This window comes from Procambarus clarkii, unplaced genomic scaffold, assembly GCF_040958095.1.
Source record: "Procambarus clarkii isolate CNS0578487 unplaced genomic scaffold, FALCON_Pclarkii_2.0 HiC_scaffold_407, whole genome shotgun sequence".
NCBI classification, from domain to species: Eukaryota; Metazoa; Arthropoda; class Malacostraca; order Decapoda; family Cambaridae; genus Procambarus; species Procambarus clarkii.
In genome coordinates, this window is record NW_027189440.1 from 155,320 (window position 1) to 177,660 (window position 22,341).

The following is a 22,341-nucleotide window of genomic DNA, read 5'->3' on the forward strand; positions in this document are numbered from 1 at the left end:
TTCATTAGAAATTGGCAGGGTAGGCTGAGGAAGTAGGTAGATGTAAAATGTCTGTAAATGGCGAAAGAACATAAACCCAAGACTGAATAAACGATGTTAAATATCCATGCCAAGGAGACAAAAATATGTTAGGATACAATTACCATTAAGACACCACAAGAAGGTCCGTATCCTGCCGTGATGACTAAAAAGAGTTGGTTATTAGCCACAATGTGTAGGCAGTCTCATGCCAACGGCCATACCACGTTGAGAACACCGCTTCTCGTCCGATCAGCGAAGTTAAGCAACGTTGGGTTTGGTTAGTACTTGGATGGGTGACCGCCTGGGAACACCAAATGCTGTTGGCAATAATGTTTTTTGTTTTGTTTTGTTTTGTTTCGTTTGTTTTTGTTTGAATGGCTGGCTGGCTGGCTGGCTGGCTGGCTGGCTGGCTGGCTGGCTGGCTGGCTGGCTCCACGGGAAATTCACGGAGTTGTGTGGAATAAGGCCTGGTAAAATGAATTAATATGTATGTCATGTTTAAAACAAACTCGCTTAATATAGTGTGTGAGGCTTTATACAAAAACAAACAACCAAAACAAAACATGTTGTATATATATATATATATATATATATATATATATATATATATATATATATATATATATATATATATATATATATATATATATATATATATATATATATATATAGCTTAATCCGGGTTTGAACTCGCAACTCCAAGAATACGCATCACTTATATACACTTTACCACTGGACCACTGCAGGACACTTGATGCTGAGGTATCAATTTAATGACGTAAATGCCATTTCCACAAATAAATGATAATTTAAAAGTATTTGTATGTACAAATCTTTTCTGTTTAAAAGGCTACAATATCAGTTACTGATATAATTTGTGTTAATGTTTCTATACCCACAGGAAGGCATGTTTTTGCTTATATGTAAGGGGTACGGAGAAGGAATCCACAGACCATCATTCCCCTTCCCCCCCCCCCCCCCCCCCCCTCCCACCTACTACTACCACCACCACCACCACCACCACCACCACCACCACTACTCACCACTACTCACCACCAATCACCACCAATCACCACCACCACCAATCACCACCACCACACCTAACCGAAAACCCCCTAACACATCAACCCTCCCCCCAATCAACAGGCGAAATAATAACCCTCAAATGCCTGCCTGCCTGCCTGCCAGCCAGCCAATACTAACGGTCTTCTCAGAAAGAAAATCTCTTTGTATCTGTATTACTTGATGAAATGTATGATTCTAATAATGAAAATAAATTGTTATGTCGGTTGTATGAGCATAATGACCAATATGCACATGATATGAATGAATTAAATAGTGTAGTTTTAAGTAATTAGGTTGTAGACACATTAAGCGGATATGATATTTGACGCGTCCAGAACTGGTGATTTTTGGTTTAGTTTTAAATGCACCACCACCACCACCATTGCTTCCCCAGAGCCTAATTAAGGACCGGTAAAAGGAGTCAATATGTATGTCATCTATAAAACCAAAGAATGAATAAAAACACACACACACAAACCTACATAATAGTACTAGGAAGATTGTATGGCATAAAAAAAAAAAAAGTACTCCCATTGGGTCGTTTGAACTCGCGACTTCCAAAACACCAGCCACACACCTTACCACCCAGCCACCATAGAGTTGGTATAATTGTGCAACTTTAGTTATAAAACTAAAGTTCTTATTGTCTCAAATCTTATTGTCTGTTCTATGAAAAGGCATGATGTAAATTATGTATTTTTTGAATGATTGAATTGTAGGCACATTAAGCGGATTCGATATTTGATATATCCAGAAAAGGTGATTTCTGTTCAGTTTTAAAATGCATCACCGTTAACGCTAAAGGACTGGTAAAACGACTCGATGTTTGTCATTTTTAAAATAAACACTAAAACTAGGCCCTTAACATATATAATGTTTGAATATAAATTGAATGCATATAAATACAAAGTGGGAGTGGCTGGCTGGCTGGCTGGCTGGCTGGCTGGCTGGCTGGCTGGCTGGCTGGCTGGCTGGCTGGCTGGCTGCCTGCCTGCCTGCCTGGCTGGCTGGCTGGCTGGCTGGCTGGCTGGCTGGCTGGCTGCCTGCCTGCCTGCCTGCCTGCCTGCCTGCCTGCCTGCCTGCCTGCCAGCCTGCCTGCCTGCCTGCCTGCCTGCCTGCCTGCCTGGCTGGCTGGCTGGCTGGCTGGCTGGCTGCCCGCCCGCCCGCCCGCCTGCCCGCCCGCCTGCTTGCCTTGCCTTGCCTGTCCTGTCCTGTTATTGCCTTGCCTTGCCTTGCCTTGCCTTGCCTTGCCTTGCCTTGCCTTGCCTTGCCTTGCCTTGCCTTGCCTTGCCCTGCCCTGCCTTGGCTGCAGCTGGCTGGCTGGCCGTAAATCAACTCTTAACAACACCACACCACACCACACCATCACTCATCACCCATCACCCACCACCGGCCCCAGTCTCCCAGCCTCTCTTATATACCCGAGCAGGCCCTTTAAATTATTTGAATTGTTGCACTTCGGCCAATGGCACGATCGCTGCTGCTCAAACATATTCTGGTTCACAAGTATTATAATATATTATATTATATTATATTATATATATATATATATATATATATATATATATATATATATATATATATATATATATATATATATATATATATATATATATATATTCATGAAACACATTAAAACCTTGATCATTTATTCATTCATTACGTCTAGTGAAGAATTGCTTTTGTTCATTTGTATGATTAAAAATTGATAGAATATGAATTCCTCGCTTAAAGTAAAATATAAAATATATATTGGATATATATGATTGGTTAATATTCCAAGTGATGCTGAATATCCCCTATAATTTTGTTTTGTTTGTTTGTTATGTACACATTCCAAATGAAATCAATATAAATGTTATTATTAATGTTTGAAAGTTGATTGTCTACTTGAATCTCTCTATTAAAGTGTGTGTGGCTCCGGATGGAGCCTGGTTATGGTATTTGTCGTGGTGGGTGGCAGAAGTGCTTACTTCTTCTCTGTCTTCTTTGGCAAAAGAACTGCCTGAATGTTTGGAAGAACACCTCCCTGTGCAATGGTTACGCCAGACAGAAGTTTGTTGAGTTCTTCGTCGTTGCGGATGGCCAACTGCAAGTGACGTGGGATGATACGGGTCTTCTTGTTGTCACGTGCGGCGTTACCGGCGAGCTCCAGAACTTCGGCAGCGAGGTATTCCATGACGGCTGCCAGGTAGACAGGAGCGCCAGCACCGACGCGTTCGGCGTAGTTGCCTTTACGCAGCAGACGGTGAATTCTGCCCACGGGGAACTGAAGTCCGGCCCTGCTGGAGCGAGACTTTGACTTGCCCTTCACTTTGCCTCCCTTGCCGCGTCCTGACATTGCTGCTGCTGTTGTGGGTTTGTGGTGTTTTATGCCGGCCCGCAGATCGAGCTTCGTGTTATATACCCCGCTCAGGATCAAGGGAGTCCGCCACTGACCAATCAGCGCGCTCCGCCACGCGACCCGCTCTGAGCTGAGTCGCGAGCGGGATATAAAAGGAAAGCTCGACTCGCGCAAAAGTTCATTATTGTATCGCAACGCCAGCCAGCACGAGCATCATCATGCCACCCAAGGCATCTGGAAAGGCTGCCAAGAAGGCCGGAAAGGCCCAGAAGGCCATTGCCAAGGGCGATAAGAAAAAGAAGCGCAGGAGGAAGGAGAGCTACAGCATCTACATCTACAAAGTGCTGAAGCAGGTCCACCCCGACACTGGTATCTCTTCCAAAGCCATGTCGATCATGAACTCGTTCGTGAACGACATCTTCGAGCGCATCGCCGCCGAGGCTTCTCGCCTGGCCCACTACAACAAGCGTTCCACCATTACCAGTCGGGAGATCCAGACGGCTGTAAGGCTCCTGTTGCCCGGAGAACTGGCCAAGCACGCCGTCTCTGAGGGCACTAAGGCCATCACCAAGTACACCTCCTCCAAGTAAACGGCTTACTTACTGCCCTGTGGTGGTGGCTTGGCCTCAAACCAACAAACTCGGCTCCATTGGAGCCACACTTTAATTTCTAAAGAGATTGTGAGTGTTAGACACCAATACTATTATAACAAAAACCTCTGTCACTGAAAGCAAATAGCTATAAAATGAGAATATTTATGAAACTGTCTGTGTGTGTTTCTCTCTCTCAGTCTCTGTCTGTCTGTCTGTCTGTCTCTGTCTCTGTCTCTGCATGTCTCTCTCTCTCTCTCTCTCTCTCTCTCTCTCTCTCTCTCTCTCTCTCTCTCTCTCTCTCTCTCTCTCTCTCTCTCTCTCTCTCTCTCTCTCTCTCTCTCTCTCTCTCTCTCTCTCTCTCTCAACACACATATAAACACTCGGTATCTTTTTTCTAGAGATTAGAGATTCATTGTTATGTTCCACATTAGGATTACTATGCAGGCCACCCTCTTAAGGTTTGAAAATGTCAAGAAAACGGTTAATTTAAAATGTCATCTCCTAACTTAACAGATTAAGCCAGAGGACCAAAAACAGAATAAAACAGGACAGGACAGTATGTCACTTATACAAGCTGCTTTTATTTCTAGTACAGTATGACAATTTTTTTTTTTTTTTTTTTTGGAGGGGGGGGGGGAGGATCCTTGGCAGTGCATAAGAATGAAAAGCGACGGCGTTTTGTTTGTAAGAGGACAGGTTGTACTACAAATGACTTGATTTATTGATATCACGTGTACAGTGTATGTATGCCACCTAAATTATTGTATTTATTTATTTATTATATGTATAGATGAAGGTTAATTCATATGACTGATGCTAGGAATGTCTGAAATCTCCTTAGAAGGATATTTTGGCCCTGAGAAGGGCCGAGTTTGGTGTATACTAGGGTGGTCGTTTTAGCTTATGCACGCTCTCCACGGATACGGCGAGCAAGCTGAATGTCCTTTGGCATGATGGTGACACGCTTGGCGTGGATGGCACAGAGGTTAGTGTCCTCGAAGAGACCGACCAGGTAAGCCTCGGATGCCTCCTGTAAAGCCATGACGGCAGACGACTGGAAGCGAAGATCGGTCTTGAAGTCCTGGGCAATCTCGCGCACCAGACGCTGGAAGGGAAGTTTCCTGATGAGCAACTCTGTGCTCTTCTGGTAACGACGGATCTCACGCAGGGCGACCGTTCCGGGCCTGTAACGGTGAGGCTTCTTCACGCCCCCTGTGGCAGGAGCAGATTTGCGTGCTGCCTTGGTGGCCAGCTGCTTACGAGGAGCCTTGCCTCCCGTGGACTTGCGAGCAGTCTGCTTGGTGCGAGCCATGGTGAACAACTGTGGTTTGTGATGGCCGGCGCCGAAAAATTTTTGCTTATATACGCCGTCTCGAGGCGCTTGCTCGAGCGCCATTGGCTGCTCGACTCGCCTACGTCACCCCGTTGCCCCTCCCCTCCTTCCTCTGGCTGCAGCCAACAGGCAGCTCACCTCAAACACTATTATCGCTGATTTTGCTCTATTTTTTGGATTTGTGCAAAAGTCATTTCACAGAGACGTGAAACAGACGAGTAGGCAACTGCAGTTTTGAAAGCGTTGTGAGAAAGCCGTGTTTCTGCTCGAGTACAAGCATAAAGTAAGGACAGGCAGGAGTTAGGAGTTGCCATGCTACAAGTACGTCCGCTTGACGGGATATAGTCTGGGGAAATCGTGCCGAAAAGACGAATTGTTGTCACAGATCCGATTCCTTGCCTTCACTGCCTAGTCTGGTCATAACGATTTCAATGCCATGCAGCTGGGTCTAGCCCTGGCACTTTACCTCATACTAAAAACCCTTCCTCTCACCCCCACTAATTCTTCCCCTATCCCCACTTCCACGCTCACCCATTAGGGTATCTTGACCTATATTTAATTCATTCATTCATTCCGAAATTTTATTATTCACACAACTTCAACACCATGACTGGACGCGGCAAGGGAGGCAAGGGACTCGGAAAGGGTGGCGCCAAGCGTCATCGTAAGGTGCTACGTGACAACATCCAGGGCATCACCAAGCCCGCTATTCGTCGCTTAGCTCGTCGTGGCGGCGTGAAGCGTATTTCGGGTCTCATCTACGAAGAGACCCGTGGCGTCCTGAAGGTGTTCCTCGAGAACGTCATCCGTGATGCTGTAACCTACACGGAACACGCCAAGAGGAAGACCGTCACTGCCATGGACGTGGTGTACGCTCTGAAGCGCCAGGGTCGTACCCTCTACGGATTCGGCGGATAAGAGCTTGGCTAATCCATCGATTCCACCCACCACCACCTCAAAACGGGACCTAATTAGGTCCCTATACTTTTTTACTGAAGGGCTTAATAGACGATAACATAAATTGTTTTGATATCAGCTAGCACATTGGGTCTTATGAAATCTATTTTTTATCCTCGCATGCTTAAAGGGACTCTGATTGGGGAGGGAGGGGTGGGGGGGGGGGGGGGGAAGGTTTGTTCCGTTATATACTAGCAGAGCAGGATCATTGGTGGTGGTGGGGGGGGGGGGGTGAGGGAGAGAGAGAGAGAGAGAGAGAGATCTTTCCCAACTCTTCCTTTTTACATGAGTGAGCTACCCGTTTTATTCATTTTATCCTTCTCAGAGCTGTTTTGATAGTATCCAAATGATGGTAAATGAAAAGGGAGGACACGAATATCTACCCAGAATTCAGGACTGGCAATCGATATGCATGTTTGAGTGCGAATCTTTTTCTCTCTCAACTTAGGTATACGTTTATGTCGTACCTAAAAGCGAGAACCACACTATTGGGACAAGTATGCAAGGCCCAATTTTCCTAACAAGCACAGTTAATTTTGTTATTTTCGAACATTTCTTTCCAAATTGGTTTATCCAATTAACAGTATTATATTAAGATCATGAATTGCTGGGTTAGGTTAGGTTAGGTTAGCTTAGCTTAGGTTAGGTTAGGTTAGCTTAGCTTAGCTTGGGTTAGCTTAGGTTAGGTTAGGTTAGCTTAGCTTGGGTTAGCATAGGTTAGGTTAGGTTTGATTACATTTCTATGTTAGATTTAACTCAAATTCAAAACAATTGCAGTCATTCGGCTTGTTAGTCAACTTGCCTCTAATAGGGGCAATTTGTCTAACAAGACTATTTAGTTTTGTGTGCATATATATATATATATATATATATATATATATATATATATATATATATATATATATATATATATATATATATATATATATATATATATATATATATATTATAGCTTCAAGACTCCGAACCAATATAGAAGCATCAAGAGGAAGTGCTTGTGTTATGGGCCAATAGGCCTTCTGCAGTTACTTCCATTCTTATGTTTTTATTCCCATTGGTTCGTGTTTTATCTTGTGTAAATGTCAATCACCTCACCCAAAACTTTGGTACCATATCACCTCACCCATGTATGTGTATATATATATATATATATATATATATATATATATATATATATATATATATATATATATATATATATATATATATATATATATATAATATACAGAGTAAATCTACCCCAAAAGTAATGATTTATTTGTCTACAAAACTAAACTCTTTTTGGAATCATATGAGGCCCCTCCACTGAGGGGGGAGGCCTGGATGTTTATTGTCATGTGTATTCATGCTGCTTGCATGTCGTCGTTTATTTTGCCTTTGTTGTTTTCTTGACAGCTTTCTTTGCCTTGGGTGGTTTGGGAGATTTTGAAGCTCTCTTTATTTTGGGCTTTTTGTTCCCAACAACAAGCTGCTGCTGCTGCTTCTTTTTCAAGGCTGTAGGTGGTTTGTTGCTTGTGGCGGCTTTCTTGGGAGTTACCACGGCCTTCTTTGCTGCTGTAGATGGTTTCTTGGTTGTGGTGGCTTTCTTGGGAGTTAGAACGGCCCTCTTCTCTGCTACGGCCAGCTTGAATGATCCACTAGCTCCACTTCCCTTGGTCTGAACAAGAATGCCGTCAGCCACTGCTTTCTTGAGAAATCTTCGGATGTAAATGGCGATCTTGGCAGCCTCGACTTTGTTGTTGGCAACAACGTACTTCTTGATTGCTTGTAGAGACGAGCCCTTACGGTCTTTGAGTGCTGCGACCGCGGCTAGAACCATTTGACTAGTTTTCGGGTGAGCAACCTGGACGCGAGGTTTCCTGGTGGTGGCCACCACAGCAGCAGCAGCCGCAGCCTTCTTGGTAGGCTTTGCTTCTACCATGATGATGATGAGATAACCAAGGTGATGAGAGACGCTCAGACAGTCACGGGGGAATGATGCTGCCGCCGCTTGAGCCGAACCTATTTATGTGCCGGCACGGTACAGAAGCTGCAACCTGGCAACTCGTCCACCAATCACGACGGTTGGTTTTACGGCTCCGAAACCTGGATCCCATATCTTCTCTAAAATAGAAGCATTTGTTCATGTTCTTTGTAAAAGTATCATAAAGCAGGACAGATGAGACAAATATCATAAAAACTGAAGAGCAGATGAGCACACACATGTATGTATTACAAAAGAAAATCCACAAATTCATTAGAAATTGGCAGGGTAGGCTGAGGAAGTAGGTAGATGTAAAATGTCTGTAAATGGCGAAAGAACATAAACCCAAGACTGAATAAACGATGTTAAATATCCATGCCAAGGAGACAAAAATATGTTAGGATACAATTACCATTAAGACACCACAAGAAGGTCCGTATCCTGCCGTGATGACTAAAAAGAGTTGGTTATTAGCCACAATGTGTAGGCAGTCTCATGCCAACGGCCATACCACGTTGAGAACACCGCTTCTCGTCCGATCAGCGAAGTTAAGCAACGTTGGGTTTGGTTAGTACTTGGATGGGTGACCGCCTGGGAACACCAAATGCTGTTGGCAATAATGTTTTTTGTTTTGTTTTGTTTTGTTTCGTTTGTTTTTGTTTGAATGGCTGGCTGGCTGGCTGGCTGGCTGGCTGGCTGGCTGGCTGGCTGGCTCCACGGGAAATTCACGGAGTTGTGTGGAATAAGGCCTGGTAAAATGAATTAATATGTATGTCATGTTTAAAACAAACTCGCTTAATATAGTGTGTGAGGCTTTATACAAAAACAAACAACCAAAACAAAACATGTTGTATATATATATATATATATATATATATATATATATATATATATATATATATATATATATATATATATATATATATATATATATATATATATATATATATATATATATATATATATAGCTTAATCCGGGTTTGAACTCGCAACTCCAAGAATACGCATCACTTATATACACTTTACCACTGGACCACTGCAGGACACTTGATGCTGAGGTATCAATTTAATGACGTAAATGCCATTTCCACAAATAAATGATAATTTAAAAGTATTTGTATGTACAAATCTTTTCTGTTTAAAAGGCTACAATATCAGTTACTGATATAATTTGTGTTAATGTTTCTATACCCACAGGAAGGCATGTTTTTGCTTATATGTAAGGGGTACGGAGAAGGAATCCACAGACCATCATTCCCCTTCCCCCCCCCCCCCCCCCCCCTCCCACCTACTACTACCACCACCACCACCACCACCACCACCACCACCACTACTCACCACTACTCACCACCAATCACCACCAATCACCACCACCACCAATCACCACCACCACACCTAACCGAAAACCCCCTAACACATCAACCCTCCCCCCAATCAACAGGCGAAATAATAACCCTCAAATGCCTGCCTGCCTGCCTGCCAGCCAGCCAATACTAACGGTCTTCTCAGAAAGAAAATCTCTTTGTATCTGTATTACTTGATGAAATGTATGATTCTAATAATGAAAATAAATTGTTATGTCGGTTGTATGAGCATAATGACCAATATGCACATGATATGAATGAATTAAATAGTGTAGTTTTAAGTAATTAGGTTGTAGACACATTAAGCGGATATGATATTTGACGCGTCCAGAACTGGTGATTTTTGGTTTAGTTTTAAATGCACCACCACCACCACCATTGCTTCCCCAGAGCCTAATTAAGGACCGGTAAAAGGAGTCAATATGTATGTCATCTATAAAACCAAAGAATGAATAAAAACACACACACACAAACCTACATAATAGTACTAGGAAGATTGTATGGCATAAAAAAAAAAAAAGTACTCCCATTGGGTCGTTTGAACTCGCGACTTCCAAAACACCAGCCACACACCTTACCACCCAGCCACCATAGAGTTGGTATAATTGTGCAACTTTAGTTATAAAACTAAAGTTCTTATTGTCTCAAATCTTATTGTCTGTTCTATGAAAAGGCATGATGTAAATTATGTATTTTTTGAATGATTGAATTGTAGGCACATTAAGCGGATTCGATATTTGATATATCCAGAAAAGGTGATTTCTGTTCAGTTTTAAAATGCATCACCGTTAACGCTAAAGGACTGGTAAAACGACTCGATGTTTGTCATTTTTAAAATAAACACTAAAACTAGGCCCTTAACATATATAATGTTTGAATATAAATTGAATGCATATAAATACAAAGTGGGAGTGGCTGGCTGGCTGGCTGGCTGGCTGGCTGGCTGGCTGGCTGGCTGGCTGGCTGGCTGGCTGGCTGGCTGGCTGCCTGCCTGCCTGCCTGGCTGGCTGGCTGGCTGGCTGGCTGGCTGGCTGGCTGGCTGCCTGCCTGCCTGCCTGCCTGCCTGCCTGCCTGCCTGCCTGCCTGCCTGCCAGCCTGCCTGCCTGCCTGCCTGCCTGCCTGCCTGCCTGCCTGGCTGGCTGGCTGGCTGGCTGGCTGGCTGCCCGCCCGCCCACCCGCCTGCCCGCCCGCCTGCTTGCCTTGCCTTGCCTGTCCTGTCCTGTTATTGCCTTGCCTTGCCTTGCCTTGCCTTGCCTTGCCTTGCCTTGCCTTGCCTTGCCTTGCCTTGCCTTGCCTTGCCTTGCCCTGCCCTGCCTTGGCTGCAGCTGGCTGGCTGGCCGTAAATCAACTCTTAACAACACCACACCACACCACACCATCACTCATCACCCATCACCCACCACCGGCCCCAGTCTCCCAGCCTCTCTTATATACCCGAGCAGGCCCTTTAAATTATTTGAATTGTTGCACTTCGGCCAATGGCACGATCGCTGCTGCTCAAACATATTCTGGTTCACAAGTATTATAATATATTATATTATATTATATTATATATATATATATATATATATATATATATATATATATATATATATATATATATATATATATATATATATATATATATTTATTCATGAAACACATTAAAACCTTGATCATTTATTCATTCATTACGTCTAGTGAAGAATTGCTTTTGTTCATTTGTATGATTAAAAATTGATAGAATATGAATTCCTCGCTTAAAGTAAAATATAAAATATATATTGGATTTATATGATTGGTTAATATTCCAAGTGATGCTGAATATCCCCTATAATTTTGTTTTGTTTGTTTGTTATGTACACATTCCAAATGAAATCAATATAAATGTTATTATTAATGTTTGAAAGTTGATTGTCTACTTGAATCTCTCTATTAAAGTGTGTGTGGCTCCGGATGGAGCCTGGTTATGGTATTTGTCGTGGTGGGTGGCAGAAGTGCTTACTTCTTCTCTGTCTTCTTTGGCAAAAGAACTGCCTGAATGTTTGGAAGAACACCTCCCTGTGCAATGGTTACGCCAGACAGAAGTTTGTTGAGTTCTTCGTCGTTGCGGATGGCCAACTGCAAGTGACGTGGGATGATACGGGTCTTCTTGTTGTCACGTGCGGCGTTACCGGCGAGCTCCAGAACTTCGGCAGCGAGGTATTCCATGACGGCTGCCAGGTAGACAGGAGCGCCAGCACCGACGCGTTCGGCGTAGTTGCCTTTACGCAGCAGACGGTGAATTCTGCCCACGGGGAACTGAAGTCCGGCCCTGCTGGAGCGAGACTTTGACTTGCCCTTCACTTTGCCTCCCTTGCCGCGTCCTGACATTGCTGCTGCTGTTGTGGGTTTGTGGTGTTTTATGCCGGCCCGCAGATCGAGCTTCGTGTTATATACCCCGCTCAGGATCAAGGGAGTCCGCCACTGACCAATCAGCGCGCTCCGCCACGCGACCCGCTCTGAGCTGAGTCGCGAGCGGGATATAAAAGGAAAGCTCGACTCGCGCAAAAGTTCATTATTGTATCGCAACGCCAGCCAGCACGAGCATCATCATGCCACCCAAGGCATCTGGAAAGGCTGCCAAGAAGGCCGGAAAGGCCCAGAAGGCCATTGCCAAGGGCGATAAGAAAAAGAAGCGCAGGAGGAAGGAGAGCTACAGCATCTACATCTACAAAGTGCTGAAGCAGGTCCACCCCGACACTGGTATCTCTTCCAAAGCCATGTCGATCATGAACTCGTTCGTGAACGACATCTTCGAGCGCATCGCCGCCGAGGCTTCTCGCCTGGCCCACTACAACAAGCGTTCCACCATTACCAGTCGGGAGATCCAGACGGCTGTAAGGCTCCTGTTGCCCGGAGAACTGGCCAAGCACGCCGTCTCTGAGGGCACTAAGGCCGTCACCAAGTACACCTCCTCCAAGTAAACGGCTTACTTACTGCCCTGTGGTGGTGGCTTGGCCTCAAACCAACAAACTCGGCTCCATTGGAGCCACACTTTAATTTCTAAAGAGATTGTGAGTGTTAGACACCAATACTATTATAACAAAAACCTCTGTCACTGAAAGCAAATAGCTATAAAATGAGAATATTTATGAAACTGTCTGTGTGTGTTTCTCTCTCTCAGTCTCTGTCTGTCTGTCTGTCTGTCTCTGTCTCTGTCTCTGCATGTCTCTCTCTCTCTCTCTCTCTCTCTCTCTCTCTCTCTCTCTCTCTCTCTCTCTCTCTCTCTCTCTCTCTCTCTCTCTCTCTCTCTCTCTCTCTCTCTCTCTCTCAACACACATATAAACACTCGGTATCTTTTTTCTAGAGATTAGAGATTCATTGTTATGTTCCACATTAGGATTACTATGCAGGCCACCCTCTTAAGGTTTGAAAATGTCAAGAAAACGGTTAATTTAAAATGTCATCTCCTAACTTAACAGATTAAGCCAGAGGACCAAAAACAGAATAAAACAGGACAGGACAGTATGTCACTTATACAAGCTGCTTTTATTTCTAGTACAGTATGACAATTTTTTTTTTTTTTTTTTTTGGAGGGGGGGGGGGGAGGATCCTTGGCAGTGCATAAGAATGAAAAGCGACGGCGTTTTGTTTGTAAGAGGACAGGTTGTACTACAAATGACTTGATTTATTGATATCACGTGTACAGTGTATGTATGCCACCTAAATTATTGTATTTATTTATTTATTATATGTATAGATGAAGGTTAATTCATATGACTGATGCTAGGAATGTCTGAAATCTCCTTAGAAGGATATTTTGGCCCTGAGAAGGGCCGAGTTTGGTGTATACTAGGGTGGTCGTTTTAGCTTATGCACGCTCTCCACGGATACGGCGAGCAAGCTGAATGTCCTTTGGCATGATGGTGACACGCTTGGCGTGGATGGCACAGAGGTTAGTGTCCTCGAAGAGACCGACCAGGTAAGCCTCGGATGCCTCCTGTAAAGCCATGACGGCAGACGACTGGAAGCGAAGATCGGTCTTGAAGTCCTGGGCAATCTCGCGCACCAGACGCTGGAAGGGAAGTTTCCTGATGAGCAACTCTGTGCTCTTCTGGTAACGACGGATCTCACGCAGGGCGACCGTTCCGGGCCTGTAACGGTGAGGCTTCTTCACGCCCCCTGTGGCAGGAGCAGATTTGCGTGCTGCCTTGGTGGCCAGCTGCTTACGAGGAGCCTTGCCTCCCGTGGACTTGCGAGCAGTCTGCTTGGTGCGAGCCATGGTGAACAACTGTGGTTTGTGATGGCCGGCGCCGAAAAATTTTTGCTTATATACGCCGTCTCGAGGCGCTTGCTCGAGCGCCATTGGCTGCTCGACTCGCCTACGTCACCCCGTTGCCCCTCCCCTCCTTCCTCTGGCTGCAGCCAACAGGCAGCTCACCTCAAACACTATTATCGCTGATTTTGCTCTATTTTTTGGATTTGTGCAAAAGTCATTTCACAGAGACGTGAAACAGACGAGTAGGCAACTGCAGTTTTGAAAGCGTTGTGAGAAAGCCGTGTTTCTGCTCGAGTACAAGCATAAAGTAAGGACAGGCAGGAGTTAGGAGTTGCCATGCTACAAGTACGTCCGCTTGACGGGATATAGTCTGGGGAAATCGTGCCGAAAAGTCGTCGTGGTCAAGCAGGAGAGGAAGCTTGCACCTAGCACTGCCGGGTGGGTAAATATTGAGCAGCAACGTGAGCGCTTCCCTCCTGATTTCTAGCGTGGTGCCTGCATAGGCATCATGCTGTTCAGAGTGAAGGTGCGGTTCCGAGGAACCGACACCACTTTTAACAAGGCCGAGATCATGGAGCTACTGACCTCGACCTCTGGGGTAGCACCCATCGACGTCGTTATGGACGTTAAGGGACCCCAAATTCTCTTCAGTAGTGCAGCTGCACTAGAAACCCTTTTTACCACAACGTCGACCACTGCACTCGAGGCAAAGGGGCTAACACTCCTGCCTCCCCTCCAGTTCCAGGCTATAAGAACAGTATTCATCCACAGAGTGAGTGCCATCATCGCCGAACAGCCCATCACTGAGATCGTGAAGAGCATAAACGCTCTGAACCGGTCTCTCACAGCCATCTCGGCCCACCTCATCCAGCAGGGTGAAAGCGGGAGGCCAACCCTCAAAGTCACCCTCAAGACTCCAGCAGAGGCTACTCTCGCGGCCGACAACGGACTCAGATGCTGTGGAGTGGCCTGCACACCCCACCAGATCACCAGGCAGCGTTACTTCCGCCTTCGTCAATGTTTTCGGTGTTATCAATACACCCACTACGCCCAGAAGTGCCCAAACAGGCTGCAGAAATGCAGCATTTGTACTGGAGAACACCATCACAGGACCTGCACAGCCACCATCAAGCGCTGTCTACTTTGCAACGGAGAACACACAGCCGTCTCTCAAGACTGCCCCACCAGGCAGGAAGAAATAGCGAAAATGATCGACGCCAGACCTCGAAATCCTACTCCAAGAATGAAATCTTTCAACATTCAAGCAGAAGCCTTCCCAGCACTCCCGACAAGTGGCGCCGCGAGCGGCGCACAACTCAACTACTGGACCAGCAGCTCCCGCGCCAGCCACTCAAGGTCACAGACAACACCTCTCAACCCAGCCAGCCAGCCGTCCTCACTCACGCCGCCTGCAGCCACCCCTGATAGCACTGTTGCAGCCCTGATACACTTCGCAACGGCGCTCTCAGGCGAAGATCTCAGACTACGTTATGAATTACTGAAGGAACTGTACAAGGAGAACAACCTACCATCGTTTGTGATACCAGAGGCCATGTTCACCTCCCGCTCTACTACAACAGAGGCCAACCCTACACCAGCCACTCCTGCAAACCCGACTACGGCAAACGACAGCACCCCAACGGCTTCACAACCGATCTCAACATCTGCTGAATCAGCAACTGTCATCGCACCTGAACCCAAAGTGACTACCAGCATAGCAGCCCCGAAAGTGTTCAACCCATACACTACTGTCATGAGTTTTGTCGAAGAAAACACCGACCCGAGAATGCAAGAATTCCACGTACCACTGCGGGACCCAGTATATGAACACGAGGACGGGGACGGCTGCGAATTGTCAGAATTCGACAATGAATCGGTCTCCCCAGTAAGCCTAGATGGTCTGCGATCCCCACGCAGATTCCTGATTCACGACCCCAAGGACACAGAAGAACCATTGTCAATCCTGGACGTGGAAGCACGAACAATAACGAAAAAACACAGAAACGGCGAGGAAACTGTTACCAGGGTAGTAACTGACATGAAAACCCTGATGTACAACAGCGTATGGCGAGCAGCAAGAGAAGAACTGAACGATTATAAAGTAGTGACAAGACCCACACCTTCACCAAGCACGCCAACAGACCAAACTCCACGCAAGAGAACAAGGAAGAATAACAAGCCTAGCTTCAACACCAGACTCGCCCGAAGGTAGCCGCCTTCACCCCCCCCCCTCTTTAGGGGTATAGGGACCTAATTTTGCTCGTTTTGAGGTGGTGGAACCCCTGCAAGCTTCGGAGCAGACCAACGTGCAAGACAGAAGACGGAAGACTCCAGCTTCAAAGAAGAAAGAAGACTTCAGCTTCAAAGAAGAAAGAAGACTTCAAATCCTAAGAAGAAAGAAGACTCCACACGTCATGAGGAAAGAAGACCTCACACCGCCGCCCCTCCCTCGGGACCCTGCCAGCCAAGCCTAAGCCGACCAGGTGTTCAAGTAGCCTCATATTCAGCCGCGCAGCTGGGTCTAGCCCTGGCTCTATCTCTACAACTCCGACGCTTCCTCTCACCCAAGCTATTCTTCACCTATACCCACTTCAAAGCTCACCCGAAGGGTATCTTGTCCTATATTTAATTCATTCGTCGTTCGTCGTCCGAAAAGACGAATTGTTGTCACAGATCCGATTCCTTGCCTTCACTGCCTAGTCTGGTCATAACGATTTCAATGCCATGCAGCTGGGTCTAGCCCTGGCACTTTACCTCATACTAAAAACCCTTCCTCTCACCCCCACTAATTCTTCCCCTATCCCCACTTCCACGCTCACCCATTAGGGTATCTTGACCTATATTTAATTCATTCATTCATTCCGAAATTTTATTATTCACACAACTTCAACACCATGACTGGACGCGGCAAGGGAGGCAAGGGACTCGGAAAGGGTGGCGCCAAGCGTCATCGTAAGGTGCTACGTGACAACATCCAGGGCATCACCAAGCCCGCTATTCGTCGCTTAGCTCGTCGTGGCGGCGTGAAGCGTATTTCGGGTCTCATCTACGAAGAGACCCGTGGCGTCCTGAAGGTGTTCCTCGAGAACGTCATCCGTGATGCTGTAACCTACACGGAACACGCCAAGAGGAAGACCGTCACTGCCATGGACGTGGTGTACGCTCTGAAGCGCCAGGGTCGTACCCTCTACGGATTCGGCGGATAAGAGCTTGGCTAATCCATCGATTCCACCCACCACCACCTCAAAACGGGACCTAATTAGGTCCCTATACTTTTTTACTGAAGGGCTTAATAGACGATAACATAAATTGTTTTGATATCAGCTAGCACATTGGGTCTTATGAAATCTATTTTTTATCCTCGCATGCTTAAAGGGACTCTGATTGGGGAGGGAGGGGTGGGGGGGGGGGGGAAGGTTTGTTCCGTTATATACTAGCAGAGCAGGATCATTGGTGGTGGTGGGGGGGGGGGGGGTGAGGGAGAGAGAGAGAGAGAGAGAGATCTTTCCCAACTCTTCCTTTTTACATGAGTGAGCTACCCGTTTTATTCATTTTATCCTTCTCAGAGCTGTTTTGATAGTATCCAAATGATGGTAAATGAAAAGGGAGGACACGAATATCTACCCAGAATTCAGGACTGGCAATCGATATGCATGTTTGAGTGCGAATCTTTTTCTCTCTCAACTTAGGTATACGTTTATGTCGTACCTAAAAGCGAGAACCACACTATTGGGACAAGTATGCAAGGCCCAATTTTCCTAACAAGCACAGTTAATTTTGTTATTTTCGAACATTTCTTTCCAAATTGGTTTATCCAATTAACAGTATTATATTAAGATCATGAATTGCTGGGTTAGGTTAGGTTAGGTTAGCTTAGCTTAGGTTAGGTTAGCTTAGCTTAGCTTGGGTTAGCTTAGGTTAGGTTAGGTTAGCTTAGCTTGGGTTAGCATAGGTTAGGTTAGGTTTGATTACATTTCTATGTTAGATTTAACTCAAATTCAAAACAATTGCAGTCATTCGGCTTGTTAGTCAACTTGCCTCTAATAGGGGCAATTTGTCTAACAAGACTATTTAGTTTTGTGTGCATATATATATATATATATATATATATATATATATATATATATATATATATATATATATATATATATATATATATATATATATATATATATATATATATATATATATATATATATATTATAGCTTCAAGACTCCGAACCAATATAGAAGCATCAAGAGGAAGTGCTTGTGTTATGGGCCAATAGGCCTTCTGCAGTTACTTCCATTCTTATGTTTTTATTCCCATTGGTTCGTGTTTTATCTTGTGTAAATGTCAATCACCTCACCCAAAACTTTGGTACCATATCACCTCACCCATGTATGTGTATATATATATATATATATATATATATATATATATATATATATATATATATATATATATATATATATAATATACAGAGTAAATCTACCCCAAAAGTAATGATTTATTTGTCTACAAAACTAAACTCTTTTTGGAATCATATGAGGCCCCTCCACTGAGGGGGGAGGCCTGGATGTTTATTGTCATGTGTATTCATGCTGCTTGCATGTCGTCGTTTATTTTGCCTTTGTTGTTTTCTTGACAGCTTTCTTTGCCTTGGGTGGTTTGGGAGATTTTGAAGCTCTCTTTATTTTGGGCTTTTTGTTCCCAACAACAAGCTGCTGCTGCTGCTTCTTTTTCAAGGCTGTAGGTGGTTTGTTGCTTGTGGCGGCTTTCTTGGGAGTTACCACGGCCTTCTTTGCTGCTGTAGATGGTTTCTTGGTTGTGGTGGCTTTCTTGGGAGTTAGAACGGCCCTCTTCTCTGCTACGGCCAGCTTGAATGATCCACTAGCTCCACTTCCCTTGGTCTGAACAAGAATGCCGTCAGCCACTGCTTTCTTGAGAAATCTTCGGATGTAAATGGCGATCTTGGCAGCCTCGACTTTGTTGTTGGCAACAACGTACTTCTTGATTGCTTGTAGAGACGAGCCCTTACGGTCTTTGAGTGCTGCGACCGCGGATAGAACCATTTGACTAGTTTTCGGGTGAGCAACCTGGACGCGAGGTTTCCTGGTGGTGGCCACCACAGCAGCAGCAGCCGCAGCCTTCTTGGTAGGCTTTGCTTCTACCATGATGATGATGAGATAACCAAGGTGATGAGAGACGCTCAGACAGTCACGGGGGAATGATGCTGCCGCCGCTTGAGCCGAACCTATTTATGTGCCGGCACGGTACAGAAGCTGCAACCTGGCAACTCGTCCACCAATCACGACGGTTGGTTTTACGGCTCCGAAACCTGGATCCCATATCTTCTCTAAAATAGAAGCATTTGTTCATGTTCTTTGTAAAAGTATCATAAAGCAGGACAGATGAGACAAATATCATAAAAACTGAAGAGCAGATGAGCACACACATGTATGTATTACAAAAGAAAATCCACAAATTCATTAGAAATTGGCAGGGTAGGCTGAGGAAGTAGGTAGATGTAAAATGTCTGTAAATGGCGAAAGAACATAAACCCAAGACTGAATAAACGATGTTAAATATCCATGCCAAGGAGACAAAAATATGTTAGGATACAATTACCATTAAGACACCACAAGAAGGTCCGTATCCTGCCGTGATGACTAAAAAGAGTTGGTTATTAGCCACAATGTGTAGGCAGTCTCATGCCAACGGCCATACCACGTTGAGAACACCGCTTCTCGTCCGATCAGCGAAGTTAAGCAACGTTGGGTTTGGTTAGTACTTGGATGGGTGACCGCCTGGGAACACCAAATGCTGTTGGCAATAATGTTTTTTGTTTTGTTTTGTTTTGTTTCGTTTGTTTTTGTTTGAATGGCTGGCTGGCTGGCTGGCTGGCTGGCTGGCTGGCTGGCTGGCTGGCTCCACGGGAAATTCACGGAGTTGTGTGGAATAAGGCCTGGTAAAATGAATTAATATGTATGTCATGTTTAAAACAAACTCGCTTAATATAGTGTGTGAGGCTTTATACAAAAACAAACAACCAAAACAAAACATGTTGTATATATATATATATATATATATATATATATATATATATATATATATATATATATATATATATATATATATATATATATATATATATATATATATATATATATATATATATATATATATATATATATATATAGCTTAATCCGGGTTTGAACTCGCAACTCCAAGAATACGCATCACTTATATACACTTTACCACTGGACCACTGCAGGACACTTGATGCTGAGGTATCAATTTAATGACGTAAATGCCATTTCCACAAATAAATGATAATTTAAAAGTATTTGTATGTACAAATCTTTTCTGTTTAAAAGGCTACAATATCAGTTACTGATATAATTTGTGTTAATGTTTCTATACCCACAGGAAGGCATGTTTTTGCTTATATGTAAGGGGTACGGAGAAGGAATCCACAGACCATCATTCCCCTTCCCCCCCCCCCCCCCCTCCCACCTACTACTACCACCACCACCACCACCACCACCACCACCACCACTACTCACCACTACTCACCACCAATCACCACCAATCACCACCACCACCAATCACCACCACCACACCTAACCGAAAACCCCCTAACACATCAACCCTCCCCCCAATCAACAGGCGAAATAATAACCCTCAAATGCCTGCCTGCCTGCCTGCCAGCCAGCCAATACTAACGGTCTTCTCAGAAAGAAAATCTCTTTGTATCTGTATTACTTGATGAAATGTATGATTCTAATAATGAAAATAAATTGTTATGTCGGTTGTATGAGCATAATGACCAATATGCACATGATATGAATGAATTAAATAGTGTAGTTTTAAGTAATTAGGTTGTAGACACATTAAGCGGATATGATATTTGACGCGTCCAGAACTGGTGATTTTTGGTTTAGTTTTAAATGCACCACCACCACCACCATTGCTTCCCCAGAGCCTAATTAAGGACCGGTAAAAGGAGTCAATATGTATGTCATCTATAAAACCAAAGAATGAATAAAAACACACACACACAAACCTACATAATAGTACTAGGAAGATTGTATGGCATAAAAAAAAAAAAAGTACTCCCATTGGGTCGTTTGAACTCGCGACTTCCAAAACACCAGCCACACACCTTACCACCCAGCCACCATAGAGTTGGTATAATTGTGCAACTTTAGTTATAAAACTAAAGTTCTTATTGTCTCAAATCTTATTGTCTGTTCTATGAAAAGGCATGATGTAAATTATGTATTTTTTGAATGATTGAATTGTAGGCACATTAAGCGGATTCGATATTTGATATATCCAGAAAAGGTGATTTCTGTTCAGTTTTAAAATGCATCACCGTTAACGCTAAAGGACTGGTAAAACGACTCGATGTTTGTCATTTTTAAAATAAACACTAAAACTAGGCCCTTAACATATATAATGTTTGAATATAAATTGAATGCATATAAATACAAAGTGGGAGTGGCTGGCTGGCTGGCTGGCTGGCTGGCTGGCTGGCTGGCTGGCTGGCTGGCTGGCTGGCTGGCTGGCTGGCTGGCTGCCTGCCTGCCTGCCTGGCTGGCTGGCTGGCTGGCTGGCTGGCTGGCTGGCTGGCTGCCTGCCTGCCTGCCTGCCTGCCTGCCTGCCTGCCTGCCTGCCTGCCAGCCTGCCTGCCTGCCTGCCTGCCTGCCTGCCTGCCTGCCTGGCTGGCTGGCTGGCTGGCTGGCTGGCTGCCCGCCCGCCCGCCCGCCTGCCCGCCCGCCTGCTTGCCTTGCCTTGCCTGTCCTGTCCTGTTATTGCCTTGCCTTGCCTTGCCTTGCCTTGCCTTGCCTTGCCTTGCCTTGCCTTGCCTTGCCTTGCCTTGCCCTGCCCTGCCTTGGCTGCAGCTGGCTGGCTGGCCGTAAATCAACTCTTAACAACACCACACCACACCACACCATCACTCATCACCCATCACCCACCACCGGCCCCAGTCTCCCAGCCTCTCTTATATACCCGAGCAGGCCCTTTAAATTATTTGAATTGTTGCACTTCGGCCAATGGCACGATCGCTGCTGCTCAAACATATTCTGGTTCACAAGTATTATAATATATTATATTATATTATATTATATATATATATATATATATATATATATATATATATATATATATATATATATATATATATATATATATATATATATATATTTATTCATGAAACACATTAAAACCTTGATCATTTATTCATTCATTACGTCTAGTGAAGAATTGCTTTTGTTCATTTGTATGATTAAAAATTGATAGAATATGAATTCCTCGCTTAAAGTAAAATATAAAATATATATTGGATTTATATGATTGGTTAATATTCCAAGTGATGCTGAATATCCCCTATAATTTTGTTTTGTTTGTTTGTTATGTACACATTCCAAATGAAATCAATATAAATGTTATTATTAATGTTTGAAAGTTGAT

At 44.4% G+C, this 22,341-nt stretch overlaps 3 non-coding genes across 3 annotated transcripts; all 3 read left to right on the top strand.

The window, feature by feature from the left end:
* Positions 1-228: 228 nt before the first annotated feature.
* LOC138361469 (5S ribosomal RNA) lies at positions 229-347 on the top strand. The gene has a single exon (XR_011226976.1). It is a non-coding gene; the product is annotated as a 5S ribosomal RNA (ribosomal RNA).
* An 8,426-nt stretch (positions 348-8,773) lies between these two features.
* On the top strand, positions 8,774-8,892 carry LOC138361470 (5S ribosomal RNA). Its single transcript, XR_011226977.1, has one exon. It is a non-coding gene; the product is annotated as a 5S ribosomal RNA (ribosomal RNA).
* Positions 8,893-19,576: 10,684 nt separating this feature from the next.
* On the top strand, positions 19,577-19,695 carry LOC138361463 (5S ribosomal RNA). The gene has a single exon (XR_011226971.1). It is a non-coding gene; the product is annotated as a 5S ribosomal RNA (ribosomal RNA).
* Positions 19,696-22,341: the final 2,646 nt, after the last annotated feature.